Here is an 8,563-nt window from a genome sequence, read left to right as displayed (position 1 = left end):
TATATATATATATATATATCATAAGATCATAATAAACGAAAGTAAAAGAGCCGACTCCCACTTTTTTTTTCACTTTTGCTGCTCAGCTCTCACTCTCAGTGGTTCCACCCTGCTCATGAACTTTGTTTTGATTGGCAGAACGGTGGCTTTTCTTCTCAAAAACAGGAAAAAAAACAACTAAGAGAATCATTAATTTGATTTTCCTTGACTGACCAGCTACATCCAAGCCGTACATCACAGAGTGTGATGCAAGGCATCAGATGCAGAGTTGTAAAACATGGTGCCACTGCACTCCAGAGCAGAGGAAACTTGTCTCTGGAGTGATATATCATGCCCCTGTGTGAATCTGTGTTTAGCAGTTGCCAAGAAAACCACACCTGTCCCGACTGCATTGTGTTAAGTGTAAACCTTGAAGCAGATTATTTTAAAGACAGAGAAAAAACAACAACAACAAAAAACAAAATCTGTTTACAAAAATAGCTGGGGGCAACGTAAGATGTTAGTGTGTGTGTGGCTGTATTTCTGCAAATGTTCTGTGACGGACAGTGCGGAAAAACCAAGAAAATATTCACTGGAGAATGAATGCTTTGTCTTTTAAGATCTGAATATTCCTCTGAGCAAAATCAGCAGCCACAACAGTTGCCGGGGCAGCTTTTTAGCTTTCTTGTTACATAAAGACATAAGAAGTGGCTTCAGTCGTCTTCTCATAGTTGGTTTCATCCTGGCTAAGTCAAGTTGTTCTTGTCACTGGTTAAAGTCCAGACAGTATGCAAAGTGCCTAAATTGGCTCTCTAATGCTTGACAAAAATTGTCAAGCATTGTTGATGTTTCTCTTCAACCATTTCCCTTCCACTATCCAGTTTTTCACTGCAGGGGAAAACAAATACTTTTGAGGAAACTTTAACTGACGTGTTGAGGAATTACGTACATCTTTAAGGTCTTTCACTAAATAACTTCGCTACCAGTTATTTAGTGAAGTTATTTACCTATGCATCCTATGAATGCACCTTTACCTATGAAAACCGAAATGTTTCCATCCAGAGGAGGGTGCCTGCTTGAAAGCGCTGCGATGATTCTGTGACTGTTTCGTAAAAGCAAAGCAGATGACGGAAAGAGGGAGTGTGAACCCGGGTGGGTCTGGTCGGGGCGGGACGCATGATGAAGCTGGATGGGATGTGACCAAGTGGTCTGCGTCGTCGTATGAAAGGTGTGTGCGAATATGAACGGTCCCCAACCATGTGACTGCGTGTTGACTGTTTGGCTTTGGTACGCTTCCTGCTATTAACTTAAAGTCAAACATTCATACCTTTCTAGACCAACCATTGTTCATAAGTGCTACAGTTACATTCTGGTCACACACTCCCAATTTTCTGTCCTCCACTCTACATATAAGCAACCTGTAGAGGCGATGCATCTTACCTATATGATGCTGAAAATTTCACTTCCTTCAAACTTGCAACTCTCCGTGGATTAGGCAGCAACAGAAAATGGATGGATTGATGCGTGGATTGCCTGGAGCTGGAACCGAGGTAGACCTGTTTGCTTGCAGATAAGAGCAAACAGTGCCACTCGGCGCCTTTTATAGCAACTTCAGGATGTTTTTAAATATTCCAGCCTTATATGGATGTTACTAATTCATCACATTGCAATGAAAGAGGATAAGAAGGACTTAAACATCACATCACATTTATCTCACACCAATCACAGAGAAGTTGCAACAACATGAAGAACCTGTCAGTTGTCAGTACATGTGGAAAAAAGGCAGCCTGCCAGTCTGTACAGACAGGCACTTTAGTTTTTTTTTCTTCTTTTTTTACATTATGTTTTTCTGAACATCAGTTAGCAGACTGAATACATTAACCCAGCCTCCCTCAGGGACAAAAAGCAAAGACTTTAACCTTGATTATAACTTGGAACATGAAAAGCAGGTTTTCGCCTTCATCGCGTCCCTCGAGAGCGCCGCTCGATACAGCCAAAGCAGTTTCTCTTTTCGTCTGCCGTGTGAAATCACACAGTCGCTTTCTGTCGAAGGCTATGGCCAAACTCAAAGACCACCAAGCATGACATACGTTTTTATTACTGAACTTTTCAGAAAGTGGCGCTTCAGCGCTCTGCTTTTCGTGGTGTCGGTGTACAAAGACGATGAGAAGATGGGAGAAATGCCCTTAATGGACATGTGAACCGAATTCCAGGATGTAGCTCAAAATGTCCGGAAAGTCTTTTCAGAACTTTGTCACAACAAATGCTGAAACCGCAGAAACCAAAACTTACATCAGTTTTAAAAGTCAAAGACACGCTGCAGTACTTCAAATACACAAGGATAATGATTTTGTAAGCCTGCTGCTCCTATAGGGTAACAAATTGCAAGTTCATGCAATAATTAAGGGCTCACAGGACATGGACGACCTGGGAGTGTAACCCCTGCTTGATGGGCCATCCATCCAATTTTCCCAGCGTGTTTGTGTGTGCTATTAAAAAAAAAAAAAGACTCTGCTGGGGCCATTATTTGTTCCACCTCCAAGTTTAAAAGCTGCAACCATCCATTGAAAAATAAGTATATCAGCCAAAGTACAAGAAATTGAAACCAAAACCGAGCTGCTTTATTTGTTACATTTGCAAGAAGAAGGAGCAATATTAACCGAAGATGAATGGAGGCGTTCACCGTGATTTAGACCCACTGCTCCGCAAAGTCGTGTTTTTGAGACGCAAGATGCATTCGTGTACGTTTTTGATGAGCAGACAGAAACGTCAAGCATTAATCAGGCTGAAGGAGACACATTCAGCAGAATTTAGAAAGCCAAGCGCGATGAAAAATATGCAAGTCTAAGGAGTGGAGTTGAGAAGAGAGACTCCAGACAAATTTATTCAAATTTCAGATGAATTGTTCAGAATGCCTGGGACGTGCTTGCATCAAGTATTCTCGTCCAAGTTTAAGGAGTTTCTTCCAGCCTGAACAACCTTAATGAAGATTGTGCTGATCCTCTGCAGGGGTGCCACCTTCTTTGAGAAATAAAGAACATAAACGCAGGAAACAGCCTGAGTTCTTGGTCTAAATGAAGGTACTGGAAGAAAGACAAACAGACCTATACGCGTCCACTCAGTGGCATTTTTAACATGGGTGACATGGCTCACTACCCAGGGTGCTGTTCTGTCAGGGGGAGGCATGACTGCTTGGAAATAAAAAAAAAAAGACTTTACCTTAATTGTGTTTTCTATTGCTTATTGTCTCTCCAACTCAATGGGAAATTAATACTTTCCTATTTACTATTTAAGTTCATCTGTTTCAGGCAAATGCTGAAACAGATGAACTTGATCAATAAATTCAGTCAAAGAGAAGAGTTTGGGAGTGTTTCCTCCAGAGCGTACACAGCCGAGGGCTCCAGCATGGTGTCGAGACCACGGGATCAGCAGAAGGTGACTGGATCTTTTAAAGCTTTGAACTTGTGTAGATCATTCGAAGCCGTGCAGGCAAATTTGCTTCTCACTTTAACAAAAGCCTGAGATTGATTTTTTTTTGAGACAGAGTTCATTGTACCAGCTGATGAAAGAAAATCTAGGCAGATATTCGGTAAATCCATTGATCCTCAAGCAGAGGCTGTGGATCTGGGAAGATAACGGCGCTCCGCCTTTCAACAAGCCTGTCGATATTTGCACTAATTTGTTTGGAAATTACATTTTGCTGTTATGTGTGTGATTGCTGGGCGATTGCTTGTTTGAGTTTCCTAAAAATGCCTTCAGGTTTTAAAGCAGACTTGGTGTTATGTGGGGAGGGTTAAGGGTTATTGTGCTGCAGTCATTAGATTCTTGGTAGTAACAGTTTGGACTAAAACAACTGTCTTGATCTATGAACTTTTAATAAAAAAATATTTATGTTCTGAACTGCAAAAAGCATACAGTCATATTGATTAAATTTGAAAATACGTCCCGATGAGTCTCGTTTATTAATTTAAAAGTAGCTTTTGAAAATCAACAAGCCCACATTTTGAAAACAACCACAGGAAGCAGCAAAGCCCCACTAAGTCGACCCTCAGCTCCACTAAAACTAAACCAAATGGTGTCGAAGCAGGAGAGCCAACCATATCTACTGGAGATCACAGAGAGCCGAGGCTGTCGGCAGCAGCCTCTAATTTTAGAACAACTTTCATGGGACATTTCCTGTTTTACTTCTATTTTACATTGCAACACGACACTTCAAATCAGCACGGATTTCTGTAATCCTTTTTCAAATACTCACACTGGTTGATGGGAACGTTCTCGTCCTTCCTACATGTACAGTTTACAGTATTTATAAGATTTTCAGAGCATGTTTCAGCCCTAAGCGTCTAGGACCAGAGAGTGCAGCCAGAAATCCTGTGGGTGCTGTTTGGCCGTTTGCGTTTCAGCCAACGACAACAGCAGCAGTCCTTCTGTGTTTTCTCTGACCGTCAAAGTGATTTGTTTGCCGAGAGTGCCTGTTACTGTGTTGTGAGCCCATTATTTTCTGGCTCCCGTTTTAGTCACAGGCAGCTCAAAATGCGAGTGACGCACTCGCCTTGTCATGCTGCGCTGCCAACGGAGACCATAAGGTGGCAACGCAAACCCAGATATCGGCTGGCGGCGTCTTATCAGGGCCATTTCTACCACACCGTCCCCCGTCTTTCCGCCGTCCTTCATTTGTGTCTCCATGCGGCCACTGACTCTTGTTTTAGCAAAATCCAATTATCCTCAGTGGAAAAACAATACTATCATAAATACTGGTGCAGTGGAATAAACCCTAGAACGCATGCCAATGATTGAATTACAGCCGGAAAGCTCAAAGTCAAGTTCAGGGATAAACGATAACATTGAGCTGAAGAGCTGAAGTAAAACACAGAAAATGAATTACTGCATTTACTCGTTTTTGCCATTTAAAGGCATACACACCCACTTTGAAACTACATCACAATCAGTCAAAAACTAAATATACAAAAAGTATGTTCCTTCAGTCCCCTTCTGACCGGACTTCGTGTGACCGATCAAATTTTCCACGGTCGTCCTTTGAGTTCAGGGGGTTGCTAAGACGTTTTGCCAGCTCGATTGAGCATCGGGGGGGAAGGTGATGACACTGTAACTCCCGTCAGCTGCAGCGTCAGCGTCCCATATTAGGCATTTGACAAATACTATTGACACCAAGTGCTTATCCTACCAGATCTCCAGCGAAAACATATAACTCACAAGAAAAATTGCTGACGGTCTGTTTGCTGCTTAGCACCAGCAGCTTTGAATCTTCATTGGGAGGTTTAGAAAAAAAAGAAAGAGGTTTGATCAATGTCTCTTTAGCAAATGATGCCCAATTACTCCTCCCACACGTGTTTTCCAAACAATAGCATAACAAACTTGACATGTGTTTTGTAGTCTGAAAAAATTGCAATTTGGGAGAAATACAAATCAGGTTAAAAAATAAAAAAAATACTTTTATATATCCCCTGCTTGTCAATATGTATGTGGTTATACAATATAATTACATGATCATTGAAGAGAAACTATTCCTGTTAAATCTTTAACATGAACATGTTTGTTTGTTCCTGTCTATTCTCAGCCTCCATTAAAGTCATGCAACCTAAAATGTATTAAAAGTTTGCATAAATTTTTGGGTTAAAAATTTTGGGTTGTCCCTTTTCAAGAAGTAAAAAGGGACAAACAAACTCATGTTTTGTTACAACCACCTAACTTGTAATGTACCCTCTCTATTTTCTAGTTGGTGAGCTTTTAATTTGCCTCGTATGTCCTCCTTTGGTATGTTGGTGCATTGGAAAGGCATTTTTACATAAATGATTGTAGACAAATTTGTCTACAATCTCCATGCCATTGAAACGTCTTTGTCTTTGTCACTCAGGGTAACGCTAGCTTGTGTGTAAACCTAGTAAATGGTTCAAACTGTTATTTTTATTTCTGTCGTTCTCTGTTGCAGTTCTCCTGTCAACATCATTTTGTTTGTCATCTTTGCTCATAATGAATGCATTTTGCTGTATCTTTTCTTTTTATTTGAAAGTTTCTGTTTCAAATTGGTACATCCACCAGCCACCAGAAAACCAGGGTGGGTGGGTTGAGATGAGAGACCGAGGTGGAGCTGCTGCCCCAACAGGCTCCCACTTCCCATGTTTAATGGTTTCATGTTCAATAAAGAGTATTCTGGGCTGACATTTTCCTGACCCATTTCCTGAGCCAAGACGCAAACCAAAAAAATACCAGAACAAGAAGTGGTAAACAACTTGCACCTAATATGAACGGTTATGATCAACGTCTGTTTCACTGTTTCTGTAAAGACAATTAACATGACAAAGCATTACTTTGTATGTGGTATTTTTAGGTGCAGAATAGACACTTAGAGTTGATAGAAATTCTTTTTTTTTTAAAAAAAACATACCTGATACAGGAAGTTAGTGTTGATGATACAACTGACACAAATGGCTTCCTGTAGTCGAGACATCAAGAACAACTGCAGCTGCAGTAGTATTTCAGAATGTGAAGGATTTATATAGAAATTTGACAGGCAGTGATGAGGATATTGTTAATATAGTTAATTCTATATAAACACAGCCCGATACATGCAGAGAGGGAACTCCAGATGGGAAACTCAGATTGGTATGTTGAGTGTCATTTGTTGCAGTTTTGGAGATTAATGTTGTCGTCCTTTTTGCCACCTCCCTTGCTAACGCTAACCCTTATTCAGAGCTGCTTACACACAGACTCGGCAGATGTATTTTATAACTTTTATATAACTGTACATTTTCTATTATGGCATATTTTGTTAGAAATTTGTGTGGCTTTGTTTTGACCGGCTCCATTAAAACATCTGAGTCCCGCTGCCTGTGCTAGCAGTGCTGCTAGCTAACATTGTTTCCTGGAGACAATGAAACAGAGGCTCTGAAGCACAGCCATGTCAGTAAAAGTTAAAAAAGACTCAAGATACGATCACGATTTATTTATTTAAAATGGAGACAAAGTGCAATATAAAAGGGAAGATGTATTGTATCAGGTTGTAGCTCTGGTGCTAATTTCCACCTCTCCAGCTAAGGATACCAAGACTGCAATAAAAAAAACTTTTCTTTGCTTTATGTTAGGTAATGCTTGGAAAATGCACAAAGACTAAACCCTACAATACTATGAGTGATCCAGATATTTTAAGTGTTTTAAGCTTTAATGAAAATCACTGACAAAATAAGTCAGTTAATTTTTTTTTCAAGGTCTTATCATTTTAACCAAAAAAGTATCATGCATTTAAAAATCTCTTTGTGTGATCTTTTTTTTTTTTTTTTTTTTTTGCAATTTGTCAGTTTGGCCATGGACTTCTGGGTAAAGTGAATTACTGTGCAGGATGCAGGAGTTTAAGGATTACAATAAACCCAACATCTCCTTCCTCAAGGAACCCAGAATCCTTGAACACATTTTGACACCGCTCTATTATGTAGCTCCCACTGTGAAATAATACACCAGTTCATTACATTACATTTCTCATCTAAATCAAATAATAAGAAAAAATGCATGATGATACTGTAAAAAAGCAGTGCATAGCTTGCCTTGAGAAAAAGGCACTAAAATGTTTGCCATACAAGCTTCCTTCTTGTCAAGTCTAGTTTTCTCTCATCGTCATACCTCTAATCATGTGCACGCAATGAAGATTTAATGTTTTAACTAAGTATTTTACAACGTTAGCCAGCTAACGTTTTGTGAACGTTAAGCTCTTCTTGGGGCGTCTCGGTTACAGCGCCGACCGACCCGGATTCACATGAAACGCTGCGAGCTTCTCAACACGCGTGCTGTCTTCACACAGCACCTATTCCCTTCTCTACGGTCATTAGTAGAGAAGGAACAGGCTGCAAGACTGCAGAGGAACAGTCTTGCAGCCTGTTCCTCTGGTGTGGGTTCTGTTCGCTCGTTGGTGACCCGCCTTCCAGAGGAGAAGGTCACGCATCCTCCAGTGGATTTTAAAGGGAATGTGACATGCCTGTCACCAAACATAGGCTTACGCCACGCAAATTCAGGTTACCATATCTTGCGTTACCAGATGTTCTCCTGGTTTTGGTACGCTCGTTCTAGAAGAAGGTCGCGCATCCAGGCTGATAGGAATTTAAAGGAAATGCTAAATGCGTTGCGGAGCATCTATCAAATTGCATTTTTACATGTGTACTTTTTGGAGTGGAGATATTTGGTTTGTGATCCCGGGACATTTTTAACAGCTAGTTTAATCACACACGCTTTTAGATGGATGCAGTTCTTCCTGTCAAGTTTTCTCATTTTCTGTCTCTCCAATCCGATCGGAGGACGTTTTGTTTTCCAGCTTTGTGTCTTATTTATTTTTTTTATTTTTTGCATGAATGTCTCTATCTTAGTTCCCCAAGCACCAATCAGTTGTTTCATATGAAGCCAAAAATATTGGCTACAGAAGTACAGATTGTGATGTGACCATGCATGTGAATCCATGAAGAGATCATGGACTAAAACACTCTTTTCATCTTAAATAATGATAATCTATGCAAAATGGCAGAAAATCCCTCGAGAGATCCATTCAACACTGACATCTTCCACAAAGGGGAGACATCAT

This window comes from Poecilia formosa, unplaced genomic scaffold (assembly GCF_000485575.1).
Source record: "Poecilia formosa unplaced genomic scaffold, Poecilia_formosa-5.1.2 Scaffold764, whole genome shotgun sequence".
Classification (NCBI taxonomy): Eukaryota; Metazoa; Chordata; class Actinopteri; order Cyprinodontiformes; family Poeciliidae; genus Poecilia; species Poecilia formosa.
The sequence above is the reverse complement of the archived record's forward strand: the minus strand, read 5'-3'. Positions refer to the sequence as shown.